At 35.2% G+C, this 21,833-nt stretch overlaps 1 pseudogene; it reads left to right on the top strand.

The window, feature by feature from the left end:
- The first annotated feature begins 7,891 nt into the window (after window positions 1–7,891).
- The window catches only part of LOC125138193 (60S ribosomal protein L7a-like), a 90,755-nt pseudogene continuing 76,813 nt past the window's right edge, over window positions 7,892–21,833 (top strand).

Here is a 21,833-nt window from a genome sequence, read left to right on the forward strand (position 1 = left end):
TGTGGCTCTGGTGTAGGCCGGTGGCTGCAGCTCTGATTCAACCCCTAGCCTGGGAACCTCCATATGCCGTGGGAGTGGCCCAAGAAATAGCAACGACAACAACAACATCAACAACAACAACAAAAAAGAAATGAAAGAACCTGTTTTGGTTTTCACAGACTTCTGACATTTTAGTCAAAGAGAAATGATAAATACATATTTAATATCAGTTAAGTAAATAATGATAAATGACATCTTATTTTTCAACAGCTGTATATGCTTATAAATTTTTAGGAGTTCCCACTGTGGCTCAGTGGATTAAGGACCCAACATTTGTCTCTGTGAGGATGCAGATTCAATCCCCGGCCTCAATCAGTGGGTTAAGGATCCAGCATTGCTGCAAGTTGCGGAAGAGGTCGCAGATGCTGCTTGGATCTGGTGTTACCATGGCTGTAGCATAGGCCACAGCTGTAGCTCCAATTGGAGCCCTGGCCTGGGAACTTCCATGTGCCACAGGTGAGGCCATAAAAGAAATAAAAATATACTTTTAATGCAAACGTATCAACCTAAATAATTATTTCAGTTTACTTTTCTTAAAACCTTAAGAACCCCATTCTACACATCACTGATCCACATACATTTTTTTCTTCAACCTCTATTTTCTCCTATTACTAGTTCACCTTCTCCTTCCATTCACAGACAAATTCATTAGAAGAGTAATCTACCTCCTGTTGTCACTTTCTCATTATCCATCAGCTCCCTGCAATCTGCCTTTATCTTGTCAAGACTCTACTGGAACTTGTCTCAGTAAATCTCTGGGATTTTCCTAACTGTAAAGTCAATGAATACTTTAGTTTTGATTTTTCTTAATTTCTCAGTAGTATCTCCCTCCACTAGATATTCCCCACTTGAAAAGCTTTTCTCATGAATTTCTTCAAGCCTTTCTTGTGAAAGTTTCCTAGTTCTAGTATTCTGGTAATCCATGTTACGCTCTCTTCCTCTTATATACACCTTTTTAAATTTCCTTTTCCAGATCTCTGTGAAAATTCTTCTACATCTATTTACCTGTGCATTCCATGAGACCACACCCATTTGTTTCTTTTAATTATTGTCAAACTCAGGGAAAACCAAATATAAATAAACAGCCTGAAATCTGGTCCTATACCCTGAGAACCAATATATTGAACCCTCTGCTTAACAAGGATTTGTGGATTGTCCCTTTACCTCACACTCAACTTTTCTGATAAAGAATTTTGATCTGTCCTCTCCAAACGATCCCCTTCTCAGTAATCTGTGCTATAATGACAGGAGCCCCCTTAACAACTGTCCCAACTAACCAAACCAGAAACATCCTTCTCATTGATCCTGCTATCTAGTCAAGTCACAGAGTTTTGTGGATTTTAAATAGTTGCTACTCATCCTTCACTCCTCCAAATCTATGTCACTGTTTTCTTCAATCTCTTATCCTTTTTCCAAAGCCTATTACTGGGCTCACAGTTTTGAATCTGAATTCTCACTAACCTTCTTTAACAGCTACAATAATTTCAAGTTTTAGAGAGACAGAGAGAAAGAGAAATTGACAGAGAAGAGGGGGTAGTAAAAAAGATTATTCTTCTATAACACAATAGTTTCATTTTTAAGATCCTGGGTTAAAAAAATCATTATTTGAATACATTTCACATTTTGGAAAAAAAGTGCTAGGGAGTTTCCAACTATCAAAAACTCCCTTGCCACACAAGAATTTGAATGATAGAGATGTTTCACATCTATGTAATCGACACTGAGAATATTTTCAAGTTACAGTAGCAAATGTACACTCTAGGAAGGTCCTCATTTGCTGGAATAAATATATTAATAAGATCCTTGAGAGATGTTCTTGAAGGTCATAGGGACCCTAAAGAGCATGCATTAGAAAATATTTGTTGTTGTACTAATCATCAGGTTTGTTTGCTAAGTTAGGTATGTCAGCTGAGAAAGAAAAATTAATTACTTAGGAGTATTCAGAAAAAAGAATTTAGGAGCTCTTTGAATGATGAAAGAAGGGAATGATAAATTTTATAGCAGAGAAAAGGAACTTTGCTGCTAGAACAGAGATTCTGAATTGGAAATGTCATGAAAATGTCCCTGATATTAGTAAAATATAAATCCTTCCCCCCAGTCACTCCCCTTCCTCTCCTCCAAACAGAGCTTTTGGCATAACACAAACATTGGTCTCTACTCATTTGCTCTTAGCATATCCAGTTAACTCCATGTATTCTTAAGTCATGGGAGAAACACTGGAACCATATGAGTCCATTTAACATGGCAACATAAAACCTAGTTTTCTCTAATCTCAATCCATACTCTGTGTTCCTCTATTTAAATTATTCTCACCCAATGTGTGCAGTCATCTGATTTTTCCAACATTCATAGAGGATAAAGGCATATTTTCATCCTGTGTCATTCTCCCCACAATCTCCTCAATTCTTCCATCTCCTCAACATCAAAATAAGGCTTTCAATGTAAGCATACCAGCAATTTTTAAAATATCATTTAAAAAAGTGATTAAAAACCCAACTATTTTAACTTTTCAATCCTATTTTCTCTACTGTCTGTTACTATTATCACTTCTGTATGGAATAAACCAGGAAATAAAAGTCATTTTCAAGCCCTTAGAATTATCTTATGGCTAAAATCAATCTACCAAAGAAATACAGAGGCCTCAGGAAATCCTGCAAGTTTGATGTAGAAGAATAAACTTTTCTGGGAGCTGTGGTAAGCTTTAGGAACAAGTATCTCTATGCTCCCTATCTTCCAAATATGACCTTTTTAAAAAATGGATTAGCTCTATTACCTGCAGCATCAGTATTTCCTTGCTTTTAATAGATCATTTGCCTATAAAGTACTTCAAAAATGTTCCACAGGTATTATTTTGTATGCTGCAATTCCTTACTGCTATGTATAGCTACAAATATTGCATTCCTCTCCCATTTTTTTTTCTTTTATGCTTTTTAGTGCTGTAACCATGGCATTTGGAAATTCCCAGATGAGGGGTCAAATCGGAGCTACAGCTGTGGCCTATACCACAGATTACAGCAGCACCAGATCCTTAACCTACTGAGTGGGATCAGGGATCAAACTCATGTCCTCATGGATACCAGTCGGGTTCGTAACCTGCTAAGCTACAACAGGAACGCACCAAAAATGTTTTTTGAAGTCAGAATTCCAGTGTGACACTAAAGGCTATAAACCAAAAAGTATCATCACTGTTAAAAATTAAGCTTCATAAATGCCATACCAAAATGTACTTTGGATTATTAATTAATTAGAAAATGATTTGTCACTGGGTAGGAATATCTACTATTTATTCTCTGATTCTATCCTGTAAAGAATTACATTTTAAAATATAAAGAATGGTTTCTGCCCTCATAATTCTATTGCAATCATTGTCATTTATTAAGGTTTATTTTAATCCAGACCAACACGTGGACACTGCACAAAATAAATAGCTTTTTTTTTAAACAGAATAAACAAACTATTTTGAGGCACTAACAAGCAATTATTATGTTTCTTTATCTCTTGGAAAAGTTCTTACCATTGCCATAAGTCCCAGTGAGTTACAGTTCCTTTATACACATAAAAAAAGATAATGGCTATAATCCCACTATGAGAATTCAACTTTCACCTCGCTATCTCAAGTTAAAAGTTAGCTTCCAAAGCTTTTAGAAGGCTGCTGCCCTTTTCAAACTGCATTTCTAGTACATCAGTCTTATTGATTTATTCATAGTAAATGTTACCCGCTCATTTTTTTTGTGTGTGAAATTGAAGAAGGCTACATAAGTGCTTCCTCAACCCTGGCAATCGACTCAGATGTAACTTGGCTAAACAGTGAAAACATATTCTTTCTGGTCAGGACAATGGACAAGTTGGAGAAGGAAAATGGGGCTCTCAGTGCCAACTAGGACAGGCCATAATTTCTAGTTTACCCCTGATATCAAATGTGAAATGTTTTACCATTCCAGGAACTACTGCTCCCAGAAAGTGCTAAAGCCTTTCCACTAATGAAAGCATTGATCCTGAACTGAACTCTGAGTGTATGATGTAAATCGGAGGTGTCTTTCTGGAGAAATCCATTTATGAGTTTCAAAGTTCTTTAGTTTAAAATAAGTGGACGCATATCAAAAGACATGAGTGAGGCAGCTTAAGCCTACCACCCAAAGCACAGACTTACAAAGAGGAAAAACAGACTTGTTTTGCTTATACTGAGATAGCCCAACTCCTTTTATTTACACATTTACTCATTCATGTTATTTCTGTTATTTCTAACATTTTAGCCCTGATTTGGCATTGCATATTTTATTCCATGTGCCAATTTATACTGAACTAAGTGACTTACTACCTCTTAAAGGCTTTTAAGGCAGAGAACCTGCAAAACTTTTATTTTTGATCAATAACCAAAGAAAATATGTAATAGGTAAGTTCTTCTTTTTATTACCTTTACTGATTATCCACTGAAAAGAATTAGGGACCACATTCCTAACTCTATGAAAAAGCAGGAAGTTAAGATGATTTGATCTTAGTGGTTTGATCCCTAGCACCCATTCTCTAGCTCAGTATCTAGAAATATCTAGTTCAAGATCTAGAACAACCAAACTTAGATTATTATAGAAATAAATGATGACATTATAATTTTCTGGAAAGCAAATGCAACCCAAAGACTTTCTTTATTGTCTTGTCCTGACCAAATCAGTCAGTAAGGTAAGTTCTAAGCTGATTCTCAATGCCTCATTGTTGAATAAATTGCCAAGAAGCACCTAACATTTAAGATAGAAATTTAATATGAAGTTACAGTAACAAGTTCAACATGCTAAAATGGGTAACAGTGACAACGTTTGGAAGTGAGGAAAAATAAAAATAAATTATATATTTAAAGGGGAAAATATGATCCTCTACGGAAAAAAGAAAGAAGACAAAAAAAAATAGGAGAAAGAAATAGAAAAAAAAGGAAAATAAATATAAAATGAAATTCAGGAAAAAAAGAAAAATATATATTGTAGCAGATTTTTTTAGAAATACAGACTAGCATAAAACTGAGGAAAATCTATAGGAAATGAAATGAAATACTAAAGAAGTAGAGAAATATAATTTTCACTTTTTTTTCTTTTTTACTACTGATTGATTGCTTTTTAGGGCCGAACCTTCATCATGTGGAAATTCCAAGGCTAGGGGTCAAATCAGAGCTGATGCCACAGCCACAGCAACCCCAGATCCCAGCCAGGTTTGTGACCTACACCACAGCTCATGGCTAGTGATCCAACCCACATCCTTATGGATACTAGTTGGGTTCACTACCACTGAGCCACAATAGGAATTCCTTTTTTTACTTTTTAATATCAGAATAAATATGTAAACCAAGTCTAGTTGTTCAATTGAATGAATCTGAGTTTCTCAGTTGACAATCCCAATAATTAATGTGAACAATGTCAACAATAACATTAGTTGGGCTGATTTTTGTTTGTTGGTTGGTTTTGTTTTGCTTTTTCCTTCTAGAGATCACCACTAATCTCATCCTTCGAAATTTATCCCTGGGATTTTGTTCTCAAGAAAGAGAGGGTAAATTACAACCCTTCATGGCTGTGCAGTGCTCACCCATGTGTCATATTAAGTTAAAACACACAAGTCAAATCCTTTTAAGTAGAAGAGGACATTTTGTATATATTCAGCATTACACATTTAAAGGACTACTAAAGAATTTGTATATATTTAAGTTGATAATATCCTGGGAAATCTTTGTGTGTTCTGATATAAAAGATAGTGCCCCATCACAACTGCATGCTTATAATACCTTTATTTGAAAAAAATGTGCAGAATTGAATTTATACAATATTTTAATTGTACAAACTTAGATTGTTGGTAATAGAGTTTCTTAATTATATATATTGTCCAGCATTACTAGAATGAAGAATATTATATATTGATATTCTCTATTCATATGTTAGACTTTAAAAGAATGCTTTACCATAATGGTGATTTCTTTGATTACTTCATATACTATATATATTTGGATCTTATAATAAGCTAAAAATAAAGAAAGAAAAGAAAAATGTAGGGAAATTATGGCAAACATATTTCTCAGGAACTATGCACAAGTGAAATGATTTTAAAAATCACTTTGGGAATTCCCATTATGGCTCAGTGGGTTAAGAACCTGACACAGTATCTGTAAGGATGTGGGTTTTTTTTTTATCCCTAGCCTTGCTCAGTGGGTTAAGGATCCAGCATTGCTGCAAGCTCTGGCAAGGGTCACAGATGCAGCTTGCATCCCACGTTGCTCTGGTTGTGGTGTAGGCCAGTGACTATGGCATAGGCTAGAAGCTATAGTTCCAATTCGACCCCTAGCCTGGGAACTTCCATATGCCACAGCTACAGCCATTAAAAAAAAAAAATTACTTCAAATAGTAAGTGATGATATTGATAAGATTATGTGTAAACATGTTTTAAAAATTATTAGGGTGAAATCAGGAGGGAGACAAAGGATGGGAATCACCTCCTCTCTAGGATAGCTTTCTTTATTGTTTATCTGATCTAGTTTTGTTCTTATTTATACCAAATGCTTATCTCATGAAAATCATATTCAGTATGAACATTTTGAACTCTTACTATGTGAAAGATACTAAGATCTATTAGGCCCTAAAATATTTTGATAATACTTCTTCAACTTCGACTGTACTTCCACAATATCTGTTCCAACACTTTCCCACTTCTCTCAGTTTCATATGCACATATTAAGCCAGCAGATGAATCCAACGTATTTATTGAGAAATCAAAGTTATCTAAAGTGATGTCTTTCCTCATTCTCTACTTTCCTAGCTCCTTCTTCCTATGCTCTAGCCTCAGGCCAAAAAGCATTTGCACTACTGCCAAAAAGTAATTTCTCCACTTAAGTTTTCAGTTATAACTCAGCCTGAGTCCTGTGTGCTTCAGTTATTCTCCTTTATAACTTCAGTTTCATCAAAGAGGCAATAATCAACTAACACCCCTTAACCCTGATGTTGTCATTTTTATCTTCCTCCTTTTAAATGCCTAATATCTCACAATCACTACCTTTCTATGCTAACTCCTTATTCTTTCCTTAACTCTCCAATATTCCAAATTCCTTATTATCAACTATAAAAAAAATCAGGAATTCGCAAATTACCAATCTAATAGTTGCTTCCAAGCCCACATTTTTCTTGACTTCTTCAAAGCCAGCTCTGTTTCTTTCTCTCATTCATTAAACATCTGAAGTCTTTGTTTTATTTCAGTCTTCACCTCTACTTTGCATGCTCATGAATGAATAATGCATGTATTTCCAGTTGCCTATGGCTACTTGCATATGGGTCTTTTCTTATTTTAATACAATGCATCTATATCTAAATTTATGATCATAAAATGATGTCTTTACACTGGGACCAAGGACAAGATCAATTCCTAAGTAGCAAGAATATATCCCCTCCCCCTTCCTGGGACCCAGAGCAGATATTTTTTAAAGTTTTTATTGAAATGTAGTTGATTTACAATGTTGCATTAGTTTCAGGTGTAAAGTGATTCACCTGTGTGTGTGTATATATATACATATACACTCACACACATATTTTTTTTTACATTCTCTTCCATTACAGGTTATTATAAGATATTGAGTATAGTTCCCCATGCTATATAGTAGTAGGTACTTGTCAGTTATATATTTTATATCTAATAGTATATAAAGGATGTTGGCTTGCAGAAAGATACCCTCCCAACCGGGTGGGGAGAGAGAGGCCTGCCACAGGTCTGGACTTCCACAGTTGGTTCTTATAACCCACACCCCACCCCCACTTCCAGTTCTACAGTAGTGGAAGCAGGTTACCTTCTTCAGATGTTCTGGGCCCTGGAGGTGACCTTGTTGAAAGAGATGGAGGAGGACGGCCAACCAGGGCCATGTATATCTGCTCTAAAAGCAGCTCATGATGAAGATGTGTTGGTCTCTTGGGAAGCATCTGGGCAATGCCTAATGGAGCTTTTGTCCCTGGTGTGATGGAAGACTTTCTTACTGCCTCCCTGTGCTCCAGCAGCCTGCAGCGAAAAGCACAGACTGACTCAGAAACACAGCCCTCTTAACATTGTTCTTGTCAGAGAATTTCAGATGCGGCAGCAACAGGCGCCACGTCCAGGTGAACTGAATGAGAAAGGTGCAGGTGGGCATGCGCGGCTTCCCACACAGCTGTCCCACGGGTCCTTAAAGGGGCTGGCGACCGCAGGGTTGGCCTTCAGCAGAGCATTGTAAATGTATCAGCTCGGTCAGTGGACGCCAGAACAATGACAAGGTCGGTGGTGCCCATGGCACGGTTTCCACCAGAAGCTGGTTAGGCCTCTGCTATTCCTGGTGTTAGAGAAGCCGAACATCGGGGCGGAGTGCTTCTTGCCAGCTGCCAGGTTGATCTCCACCATTTGCGCAGCCCCGGGCACGGCCAGAGGCTTTTCTCCCAGGACTCCAGGTGGCTCATCGCCCGAAGGGCACTACCGGCTGGGCGCACAGTGTCCTCCCACCACCGCCGGGGCGAGGTAACACGGGCTGCCTCCCTTTCCCATCTTTGTGCCATCCACAGTCGCCAAAGGAGCCATTTTAATCCAATTAGAAGCACTGATTACTCATTCCCTTGCAGTCATTCCAGCCTGATGAAAAAACTACCAGGGGTTGGCTGAGCCCGCGTTCCCAAGGCGGAGAGGGCATTTTCAAAGAAGCCGCTAAGCTTTTAGGAAACCGGGATCCTGCCCTTGCCTTCCGTACTTAGTTTATCTTCAGCTAATGGAACCTTCTCTCAAGTGTGTCAGTATTTGAAAACTCATTCAATACATTAAGGCCAGCCAAGGCCACCCAAACACCAGGGCTCTGCGGTGCAGGTGGATTTCCACCACATCACTGTGGGGCACTACCTGGACCCTCTGCACTTCACCCTTGGCCAGGATCTCATGAATGAAGTCGATCCAGGAAATAGTACCCCGGCTGGTGCCAGGAGAGTTCAGCAGGCTCATGAGGACAGGACAACGATGACAGACAAAGTGAGTAGATACCTGTAGTACAACTGGTCTTTCCTGTCCTTGAACTTTCTCTCTTAATCATCGTCAGGGGTCCTCCCCTTGGATTTAGCATTGTCCTTAGTCTTCTGCTTCATAGTTAAGAAGATAAAATAGTTAAGTACCATCTAGAAGTTTCCAGAGTCTGGTTGGTTTCTAGACTAGGTGCTATTTCAACAACAATCCCTTCAAAGGCAAGGGTTAGCTGTTGCAATTGCAAGTTCTGTAGTCTGGGCCTCCAGCCTAGATGAGACTGGCCTGAGGCCTGTGAACAAAATTTAGCTACCTCTTGCCGCCTGGATGAAGAGGGCTGGGTTTCAGCCTGAGCCTGTGTCTTGGAGCCACCCAAAATCCGGCCTAGGCCCTGGTGGAATTTATTTATTTTTCCTAATTGAAGTGCTTTCTAATTTTATTTTTAAAAAGATTTATTGAAATATAGTTGATTTACAATGTTGTGTTAGTTTCAGGTTATACATATATATAAATCCTGTACTCCTCCTAATCCTATGTTTCTCTTTTATCCCTCCTTTTCTCCTCTTTGGTAATCGTAAATTTGTTTTCTATGTCTTTGTTTCTGTTTTGTAAATAAGTTCATTTGTATACTTTTTTTAAGAGTCCACATATAAGTGATATCATGGCTTACTTCCCTTAGTATGATAATCTCTAGGTCCATCCATGTTGCTGCAAATGATATTGCTGCAAATGAAATGCTTTTCTTTTTAGATCAACCAAAAGCATTTTATATAAAAAGTGTTTTAAAGATGAAAACAATGGAAATGAAAAGCTCAACGTGATTCACTAGATTATGACAGTCCAGTTAGGAGTTGTAAGAATAAATATCCTTATCTTAGAAAAAAGGTTAAATGACTTAATTGGAAAATCAAAGGCAGTGCTAAAAAGTGGAAAAAAAAATAGAGAGGAAGAGAGAAAAGGAACAGAGATTCCATGACCTTTGTATTAATATCAAACAGCCTAACATATAGGTCTTTCAAATGCAGAGTGAGTTAAATGAAAGAAAGGGACAAACACAATTGAAAACACCAATAATTCTTAGAATTTTGTGAAAAGGCATAAATTTATGGATCAAAGAATCTCAGTGAACTGCCAAAAGGACAAGAAAACCACATAGTCAAAATACAGAAAACCAGAGACTAAGGAAAAAAATCTTGAAATCACTATGGAAAAAAAGGACATATTGAACATAGATTATGCTCTGAAGAGCAGTCTCATTAAAAAGGAGAAGGTTAGGGGGCAGGGAAACCAAGAGAGAGGCCAGGACATATCCTTATAAAATGAAAGAGTAAGGAAGACACATTCAGATATACAAAAGTATATTTGAATTTTAAATATAAAACTGCATAGTCAAGATTGTGTGCTATTAGGATGAGAATAGAAAAAAATAATATCATAATAAAGAATCCAGGAATAGACAAACACTTAAAAGTTCATTTAAGTTTTGATAGTGGTGCCAAAGTATTTCAGTGGAGGAGGTAAAGTCTTTTAAGCAAACGATGTTGCAACAACTAGATGCACGTAAAGAATAGATGAACCTTAATCCCACCTAATAACATATAAAAACATTCATCGGCAATGGAGCAAAACTTACATGCAAAAGTTAAAACTCTAAAAGTTTAGAAAATGCAGTAATGCATTCTGTATGTAACTTGAGGTAGGCAAAGTTTTCTTAGGAGAGGGAAAGGAATAATAAGGGAAAACATGATAAATTTGACTTTATTAAATCAGATATTATCCAAATAGTTAAATTAATGAAATGCCCAAGCAAAATGTATACCTGACAAAAGGCCTGTATTAAAGAAATGTAAAATATTTTTACAACTTAATAATAAAAATACAATCTTACAAAAATGAGCAGAAAATTTTCTGATACTTCACAAAGATATGCAAGCATCCAATAAACATAAGAAAAAGTTCATCATTATTCATAAGGAAAATTTTAATTAAAGTCAAATTTATATGTATATTTATCAAAATGGCTAAAATTTAAAAGTCTCTTAACACCAAATCTTGGTCAGGATTCAGAACAACTAGATCTCTCATACATGCTGATGAGAATGTAAATGATGCAGCCTCTTTTAAAAAAGGAAGATTGATTGCTTATTATAAAGGTCTGTCCCTGAAATTCTAATTTAGGCCAAGATTAGTGACATCCCATGTCTACAGTCTTATGCAAGAATGTCCAGAGTAGCTTTAGACAGGAGACAACTAGAAGTGGCCCTAGTGTCTATTTATAGGAAAAGGCATAAATATTTTGTAGTAAATTATATGTAACAAAAGTACTACTCATCAGTGAAAATAAACTACTAATACACATAAAAAATGCATCTCACAAAAAATTTTGGCACATAAACCCAGTACACAAAATTATATGCTATATGATTCTATTTGTAATATGTAGAACACCAAACCAATCCATGTGGAGAAAAAAAATCACAGCATTTTTTATTTCTGTGGAGGGTGAAGGCATTGATGAAAAACAGCCACATGTTATTTAATTTTCTAAGGTGATGGAAATATTCTGTTAGCTGTGTATGTTTGTCAGAACTCAAATTATACATTTAACTTTGCACATTCCACTCTAATTAACTTTTATTTCAAAGAAACAAAAAAGAAAGGTAAACAAATATTGAACTATAGTTAGATTTCCTTTTTTGTTAGTTTGTTTAGTGGTATAAGTTACCAGTTTTTGAAACTATCTCCTATGTTTGCTGAGCTTGAGCAAGTGTAGTGAGGATCAGATTTCTCACAGTTTTAGAAGGGAGTTAAAAATATTTAGGGAGTGTCCCATGTGGCTCAGTGGAAACAAATCTGACTAACATCCAGGAGGACTCATATTCGATCCCTGGCCTTGCTCAGTGGGCTAAGGATCTGGCATTGCCGTCAGCTGTGGCGTAGGTGGCAGATGTGGCTTGCATTGCTGTGGCTGTGGTGTAGCCCGGCAGCTATAGCTCCGATTCAACCACCTAGCCTGGGAACCTCCATATGTCACAGATGCATCCCTAAAAAGACCAAATAATAACAGTAATAATAATAATAATAATATTAATAGTCAGATGTTTCCCTGAATGTTGGATAAAATTGATCAATAAGAGCTCATTCTTTTAATAGGTAAATGCAAAGATACACATTTTTCCAAGTCTTGTTCATTGAGAAGGTATAGAAGCAATGAATATACCTGGTGCCCAGTTTTGTTTTCTAAGAACTGTTGTCCATAAAAAAGGAATAAGGATGTAGCCAAAAATAGGGCTGAGTCAGAAAAAGTGAGTTGCATTCCTCGACCAGACATTAAAGAAGTGCTCTGAGAATCATGGAGATATGTCAGGAGAGAGCCTCATACATACAGAGATTGTGGGAGGGAAAGAGAAAATGTTAAAGTAAAAGGAAAACTGTCAACAACTGGTGAGTGTGGGCAAAGCATAAAGACCATACAAAACTGTTTTTTGCAACTTGTTTTTTGTAAAATTGAAATTAAGACAAGATGAAATGTAATAAAATACTTTCTACTAGGTGTCTTAAAAGGGATTGAAAACCTCTAGACTAGACTATCCAGTGTGTCTGAACTCACCCTGGGACTTCTGACTATTCTTCTTTTTGACAATACTTTCACAATGAATTTTGCCTGTTTCATAATCCCTGTCACAACCTGTCCCTCAGAATTCACCTAAAGTGTTTACTTCTTCATGAGACTTTTTCTATGACCATCTTTACACCTGACTGAAGAGACTCAGGTGTAATTTATAAATGCTTTTCTTACATTACTCCTACTTTTTGGTATGTCTTTTGTTTTAAAACTTTTGAACCCCTAAAAGGCAGAAATACTATTTCTATTGTTGCCAACCCTAGCTATACCTAACCATGTTGCATACACCAAGCAGGTGCTTAATATTTTTCAGTCCACTTGTTTTTTGTATGAAAAAACATATATTGGAAAGCTTAGTTTTTGCAGGGCTTGGAATGTTTTGAAATTGGAACTCTCTCTGAACATGGCAAATGTGTTTTAACTTATGAGTTACATTAATAAGATCCAACATCAGTCAATTCATGACCTGACATTTGCTACTCTCTCTCGTAGAATAATATGGCCTCTATTATTCAGTCCACATGTTTTCACACCTTGACTCTATCTTAATCATATTCATCAAAACTACCCAATTTCCTGGTGCTCGCTAGATATAACATGGTCTTCATAGGCAGATAGTATTATTATATGAAAGCCTTTATCTTTAGTGGTTTCTGGACTGACAAAAGGAGAGAGAGTGAACAGATGCTTTCAAACTCCAGTGGCCATCTGCTGAGCCCTGAGCAGCCCTCCTGACAGGAGCAGTCTGCAGAGCACTGACTCATAAAACACCCATTTTGTGAATGAAGTGATTTTAGTGGTCTCTGAGGCTATCGCTTTGTCATTCTCTGTCAGTACTGAAATTAATGTGGAAATAAAAGTAAACAAAGCATCTTTCCTTCCTGTGTTTCCAAAAATTTATCGACTTGTTTAAACATCTAACTCTGTGCAAATAAACAAGGTTTTATTACAACTGCATTTCAATCTTGATGGAAAACAGCAACGTCTCATCAAATAGCTTTCCCTCTTTAGGATTATGCACACAGACTTAAAACTGATCTCTAGTCTACTCTTCAGGTAGAAGACCCAGTTTTTTGATTTTAGGTAATATTCACTCTAGGCATACTAAATGCCACATGCAAATATCTGTCTATACCAGTATTACTGCTTACAGGCTTGATATAGTGTAAATTGCTGAAAAGATAAAAATCAATTATCAATTTACCCTCATAATATAAAGGTGAAAGAGAACCTCTGATTGTGTATACCTGTGCATTGCAAATGGTATTATATAGAAGCTGTAAGTGGTAACAAGTTAGTGTCTAGGAAAGCTAGTTTAGTTTTAGATGTGTTTAATTTGGAGGAGAATGGGATTGTCAAGGAGGACATCGTATAGACAGGGAAGAACTGGCCACAAAGTTGCCGTTCATGAGCCTACAGGTAGTGATTGAAATAACTTCAGTCCTTGAAGATCTTAAACAATTTCCCCAGCATATCTGAGGGAGTAGATAAGAAAAGGGCTAAAGATGGAATCTGGGTGATCAGAGACTGGACAGAAATACAGCAGAGGTAGCTCTGAAACTTAAGGATTTCAAAAATTCATAGATTTTATGATATTTCAAAATAAAAGTTAATTTCTAGTATTTGGACATTTTAAACAGCTTAGAATCTATTTCCCTTTCCTAAAGATCAAACATATACAGGTGAAAACTTGTATAGATTAGTTCATTCTGATTCTTTGGTATCAAATATACACACCAAACCTTTGTCATTTTACCTTTTACCTTTATCCTCCTCAAGACTTTTTTGTCACTGCTGAATCACAGAGTTCCTTCTCAAGTTTAAATTATCTCTATCAAGTTTTCCTTTCATTTTCAAATTCAGGACCTTTTCTGCAGGCTGCTTTCCTCACATCTCAGAAGCCTCCATCCCTGACATAATCATTTGAAGATCTAGCTTCCTTCTACAAACTAATCTCCACTTATGGTTGGCCCCAAAGACAAGGGCCCAGACAGTTTTCTTTTTTTCCCAACTTTTTTCATATATAATTGACATATAGTATTACATAAGGTGTACTATGGTACAGTGTGATAATTTGATACACATGTATGTTGCAAAATGTTTACCACATTAAAGTTAACACATCTTTCACCTTGCCTAAGTTCCATTTTGCTATTGTTTTGGTTATGATGAAGCCATTAAAGCTCTACTCTCATAGCAGTTTTCAAGTAGACAATACAGTATTGTTAACAGTAGTCATCATGCTGTACCTTACTTAGATCCTTGGAACTTAGTAATCTCTTAACGGAAAATTTGTACCCTTTGACCTACATCTCCCTATTTCCCCATCCCCTTAGCCCTGCAAGACCTACAAAACCACTGTCATGCTCTTTTTTTCTATGTGTTCAGTGTTTTTATGTTCTACACATAAGTGTAATAATACTCTTTCTTTGATGGATCGTTTTTCTTATTATGAGTCTTAAGGCAAATCAGTGGGTTCTAGGGGAGGGGCAGAAAATCTAAACAATTTAGATATGGGGCAATGGCAAAGATTAGAATGTTCTTAAATCAACAGTTCTTGAACTTAAATCTCCCTAAGTGCCTTCCATTTGAGATAGTAAAGTGAAGGTAATTTTGGCTTTGGATTCTGGCTCCATATTTTTGAGAGTAAGATTCTTACATTTCCTACACCCTCAACCACTACTCGAGCAAAGGAAAGGATCTTGAAAACTTTGCTCAATATATCCATTATATCTGAAAAAAAATTAATTCTGATGACAAAAATCAGAAAGAGGGGGTTTCTCTCTCTCTCTTAAACAGAAGATTCAAATAAAATAATTTCTCTCCTGAGTATTGACTTAAATCCTATTTTCAAGATATATTTTCTTTGGTCAAGTTTACTTCTCAAGAAAAAGCTTTAGGTGAAGGGACATATGGGTGTGCAGTAAGGTATAAAAAGTAAATACATCTCAAATAGACCTTCAAAGCAGAGATCTTAGTGTGGTCAGAATAGCAATTCTTTAAAGTTTTATAATCCTCTTTCCTAGTTATATTGAAGTATGTATGAAGAAAAAGTGATTGGACATTTCTTCAGACAAAAATACTTATTTTAACTATTTAAAACATGATTACAATCAACTAGCAACTGGTTATTCTTCTCTACATTACACAGATTCTAACCCTAAGCCAGTACGTCTCAGACCTTCCTGCCTTCAGTGAAATATTTCTAATCCCAAGAAACCCAGGGAAACTTGTCTGTGTACCCACCCTGTACAACAACTCTGTGGTTAAGAATAAGCAAATGGAGAGTGGCCATTGTGGCTAAGTTAAGAACCCACATAGTGTTCATGAGGATACAGGTTTGATCCCTGGCCTTGCTCAGTGGGTTAAGGATCGAGTGTTGTCTCAAGCTGCAGTGTAGGTCACAGATAAGGCTCAGATCCAGCGTTGCTATGGGTGTGGTTTAGCCTCAGCTGCAGCTCTGATTCAGCCCTTAGCCTGGGAACGTCCATATGCCTCAGGTGCGGCCATAAAAATAATAAGCAAATGAAAACCTCAAAGCCTGTATCTATTGGGTTAATAAGAATACCTCTCCATATATTTTGTTTTGTTTTGTTTTAAAGGCTGGATCCACGTCATCCCTAACACCAAAATAAAGCCAAATGAATTAAATATTTATATATAAATAGTGAAATAAACTTACTTCATATAGTTCTGTATTGTTTAAATTCTTTGGGCAAGCACACTCCAAACTTATTTTAATGTGATAAAACATATATAACATATAATTTACCATTTTAACCATTTTTAAGTATACATTTCAGTGGCATTAAGTACATTCCTCTCATTGTGCCAACTATCACCACCATCCATCTCCACAATTTTATATATTGCCCGATTGAAACTCTACCCATTAAACTGCATTAAAGAGAATGGGGGTTCTCTTCTCACCCAACTTTGCTTCCTGTCTCTATAAATTTAACTATTCTAGGTATTCCATATAAGTAGGATCATACAGCATTTGTCCTATGCTTAATTTATTTAGGATTAATATCTTCAAGGTCTATCCATGTTCTGTCAAGTGTCAGAATTTACTTTCTTTTTAAGACTGAATAATATTCTATTGCAGTTTGTCCATTCATCTACTGATGGACATATGGATTGTCACCACATCTTGGCTACTGTGAATAATGCTGCTCTGCACATAGGTATACCGGTGAGAAGAGACACCACAGGGCTTCTCCCTGCAACCTCACCCTAGCCCATCCCTGTCTGTAAGCCATGAAGAGAGCTCTCTCCAGAAACCAAATTGGTCAGAAACTCCATCTTGGACTGTTGGCCTTCAAGAACTGTGAAAAAAATTTTTTTCTCTGGTTTAACTATACAGTTTTGATCTGATTCCAGTTATTTTTCTACAATGAAATTTGTGTAAGTTTTCATTAGAAGTAGTTTTTTTATAAAGTCTTTAGAAAGGAGTAATTATGGTTAAATGCTTATTTAATTAATATTATCTGAAAACCTTTAAAGCACTGTTCACTTATCTATTTCTCAACAAGACAAAACAAAACCTAATCACTCTGCTGCTATAAAAATTAGATTCTGAGGTATAAATGATACAGGAGGAATCCCTCTCGATGATTGCAATTATATCATTCTTTAGCTTTATTCTTACCTTATTTTTTCTTGAACTAGCTTCTAAAATCTACCATTGAAAAAATTGTGAAAGCTCCTGAATTAAGTTCTCTAGAGCAGCCTGCTCACTTTCTCCTAAGGGAAATGAAGTATACATGTGAATGTTAAAGAATGATGCTCTTTAGTTATTCTTTCCAAAGTGAATGTATTTCCTGTTGTGGATGGGAGAATTCAATCTTTTGAGATATTGGCTGAACACATTAAATCAGAATTTTGTTTTTGCTACCTCCTTGATTTCCCCAATTCTTTTCAACTTTTTCTTAATGAATGTTGTCCTTTGAGCCATAATTCATCTGCTACAGAACATGCAGGTTCAAGTGAGGGTAGTAATTTCCTAAGGGGCCTTGACTCGCAGGGAAATTCCAACAAAAAACTAATTTTAAACCTAATGTTTGTTATAAATCACACCTAAGGAACCAAGTGGAGTTAGCCTTTTGAATGCTCTTGAAACCAAAGCTAAACTAAACTAGAAAGAAGTTTCATGGCTGAAAAGCATGGATGAACTCAGAAGAAAATGTTTTGTATTTATTTTGTTCTGTAATCATTTATGAAGTCTTTAGTTTTCACTGTCTTAATATGTAAGTTAACAATTTTATCAGGTGAATATTAAGAGCTGTTATCCTATTCAGAGTCCTACCAATAGGTGGGCTAATGCTTAAAGCAGCAAAATAAACCAATTTCCAAGAAGCTTTTTCAGTTGTTTCAAGATGAAGTAAAAATATCAGGCAATTTTTGAAAATGAGCATAATTTTTTTATACCCTGAAATGGGAAATTCAAGCCATTGATGAAGCCAAAGAAGACACAGGAGCTTTCTCTACAAATACATTTCTAATTAAATTGCTTAGGATCAGGACTCCATCTCCTTTCCCCTTTTCTAGACATTCTGTTTTTAGATCTTTCATTAAATATCTTTACTGCAAGGAAATAATGGGACCGCACAGATGAGTATACCAATACCTAATCATTCATAATTTTTCTGTTTTAGTAAAGTTTTCCTTCAGAAGATCAGCTGAAGGATAACACATGTGGATAAGAAGCATTTTAAACCTGTATTTTATGTTGCATTAGAGTCAGGATATAGTGCAAAACATCCAGAATTTAAGCACTGTTAGTATAAACCTCATTCTCATTTTAATTAAAAGTAACATATACTGATATTTTGTATTTTCACATGTGCAAATGCATATTCGATTGTTCCAGCTATTGGAGAAATTTTGATATTTGTTGCAATGAATAAGTGCTGATTAAAATACATTAAAAAGGATATGTTATATTACTAGTTATTTCTGTATTTTCATGTTTATGCTTAAATATATATGGGAAGCTGTACCTGTGGATAGAGGTGTTGTTTCTGAGGATCATCAGACTCAGATTTCTGTTTAGTAATAATATGCCTCTGGGGATGTTGCTTCGTCTTTCTAAAACTTATTTCTCAATATGCAAAATTTAACCAACCCTAAATGTGAAATTAGACTTATAGAAACCTGTCTGAAATTGATTAAATGATAAATATAATGAGTTGGGAAAAACTACTTGACAATCTATAATCAATTATGGGGGGTTGTGTGTGTGTGTGTGTGTGTGTGTGTATGTGTGTTTGTATGCAGTTAGAATCGCAATTGACAAATATACAAATAGAAATGAAAATATCTTTTTTATGATTTTAAATTTGTTTACTATGGCTTTGTCAATGATTGATAGACCAAGCAGACAAAAATTCAAAAATGATACAGAAGATACAAATAACTGAAATGCCAGCATTAATCTGATGCATGGGTAATGTTGCAGCACAGTGAAGAATATATATTCTTTTCAAGCACACATGGACTAGTTCAAACAACTCACCTCATAATGGGCTGATAAATCAAGCAAAATAAAATTCAGAATATTAACATACTTCAACTATAATACAATTATGTTAGAAGTCAATAATAAAGATTGCCAGAAAAATTCAGATACTTGAGCATAAAGAGACTTAAAAATAATGGATTAAAGAGGAAAATATAATGGAAATTTTAAATAAAGTGAAATCTACAGAAAATGCTATTCATAAAAATTCTGGTATACAGCTAAATAGTACTTAAAGAAAAATGTATGTCTTTATATATATATAATAGGATATATGAAAGTCAGTGCAAAAAATAAACAAAAGCATAGAGTATTGAAATAGAAAAGAAAAATGCAATAGAGAATGTCAAAATTGCCAAAATGTCTTCATTGACAGTTATAAATATAGACAAATTTTGGCAAAGATTAAGGTAAAAAAATAAGAGGTCTCTAACAGAAATGGAACAAAATGGGGTGTTCTGCAAGTATGAAATATATTAACTAAAATTTATATCAGTAGGAAAACTTCTGATCATTTCTCAATAATTTATTAAAAATGGCCCAAAAAGAAAATCTCGTTAATCTTGTAATAATTTATTAATTTGAATCACTATCCTAATATCTTACAAAAAATTAAAAAATCCAGATACTGCATCTAGTGAATTCTACCAACTTTATAAGAAACACATAGTTTCAAACTATTGCAAACTATAACAGGGACTTTATTTTATTTTACGAAAAGTAGAGCCTTGACCCAAAGACTGATGAAGACATAACGAAATGAAAAATTTAATGCTAATATCATTCATGGTTATGAATATAAAAATCTTAAATAAGACACTTGTGGTCTGAATCATGAATCTGAACATAAAATTGGATTCATTTCAGGAATGCAAGGTTGATTTAACATTATAAAATTAAGTAATGTAATTCACTAGCATGTTAGCAGAAAAATAATTCATATGTTCACCTAAGAGGCACAGAAAATATATTTTCATATAATTTCAATCCATCTTTGATAAAACTTTAATTATTAAAGGTTATTTCCATAGCTTGAGAGTCTTAGAATAATTAAGTTGTATAATATATTCAAAAATAATATAAGTTTATTTTTCACTCACTGAACAGTTCTGGGTAGATTCACATTGTTCATTTCTTGGTGACTTCAGGTGTCAGTTATTTTATCTCTTATCATGTAGTTTTTAAGTGGGATGACCATATAATATATTATTCAAAATGGGATATCTTTGAGAGAGGTTGGGGAAATCATTTATCATTCTTCAAAATGCCAGGTTGAAGTTATTATTGCCCCAGACAAATTGGGATAGATGGTCATCCTTCAAAAGGATTCCTCTCTGGTCATAACAATTTCTGTCTTTTGGGTGGTTCATAGAGTGTGAAAGAACATGAAGATTTCACCTGAAAAATTGTAATAGGCAATCCTGAAATTATATGCATTACTTTTAATCAGCTTGATTTGTTGGAATTTGTCACACAGCTTATGGAACTACAAGGTTGACTAGGAAATTTCGTCAAACGTTTTGCTCATAAAATAAGAGAGAATGTATTTTTATTAATAATGGTCTTTACTGTCCATGATGTATCTTAAAAAAAAAAAAACTGGAGCAAATATTATACTTAATCACTTGGAACTGATTTCAGGAGAGAGAGGACTGTATTTCAAAATAATCAGATCAGAGTGTGACCTCATGAATAAACTGATGACTAAAAGCTCATTGTTTCTACAAACTTTGAGCATATACATAGTTAGCAGTTACATTTACACATGACCCAATACCAATGAATAGTTTTTGCAGCTACGGTTGCAGTCTTGGGTAGTGGGACCCTAAGAGCCCTGCATTATGCCTTGAAATAACGTGCTTGTGTTTTGCCTGAGCAGACATAAATTATAAGATATACACAAATTTACTAGGACTAGTAATTTAAATGTTGTGTTCATTAATGTTATTTAAGAGGCTTGGTGAATAATAGCTAACACATTTGTCCCCTTGTCTCCAGAGTTCTCTTAATCTGCTGAGTAAACAAGATCTTTGAAATTTTCTTTGTGAATATTTCTATGCTACTATATTCTGTGGCTTAGAACACAGATAATTTTTTCCTGCCTGCTCTCTTAAGCAGATAAATGCATGATCTCAAAAGTTATTAGCATATCAGTGTCTAATTGACTGTAATAAAAAATGAAAAATCCTAATAACATTCCTATATGTCATTCCCATAGACCTCAATTATTCAGAAGTTTCATAATGCTGCTGCTGCCTAGTAGAGTATAACCCATTAAATATGCAACTGGGCTAAAATACGGAAGTTTCTCAAATGCTCATAGGATGAAATCATGGTGGTGTTTTAAAATTTAATGTTGCTTAACCTGCAACACAGTGAATTTCTCTGCCCAGATGTAAAGTTTATGGTGTGAAAGTCGAAATTAATCCACAGTGTTTTGTAAAACTGGTCACACCAAAATTTTTATTTTTCTTTCTCTGTTCAACTTTTGATGTCTGTTCTAAATATACCATTTGCCCTAACAGAGTGTTAATGTTTGAAAAGAAAAATAGGCATCTAATGGATTATTATACATGTTATTCACCTAAATCCCAGGTAAATAAGATTTTAAAAAGTGGAGAAATTAATCAATTTGTTAGCTGTCTGTCTGTCTGTCTATCT

Source organism: Phacochoerus africanus, chromosome 1, assembly GCF_016906955.1.
Source record: "Phacochoerus africanus isolate WHEZ1 chromosome 1, ROS_Pafr_v1, whole genome shotgun sequence".
Classification (NCBI taxonomy): domain Eukaryota; kingdom Metazoa; phylum Chordata; class Mammalia; order Artiodactyla; family Suidae; genus Phacochoerus; species Phacochoerus africanus.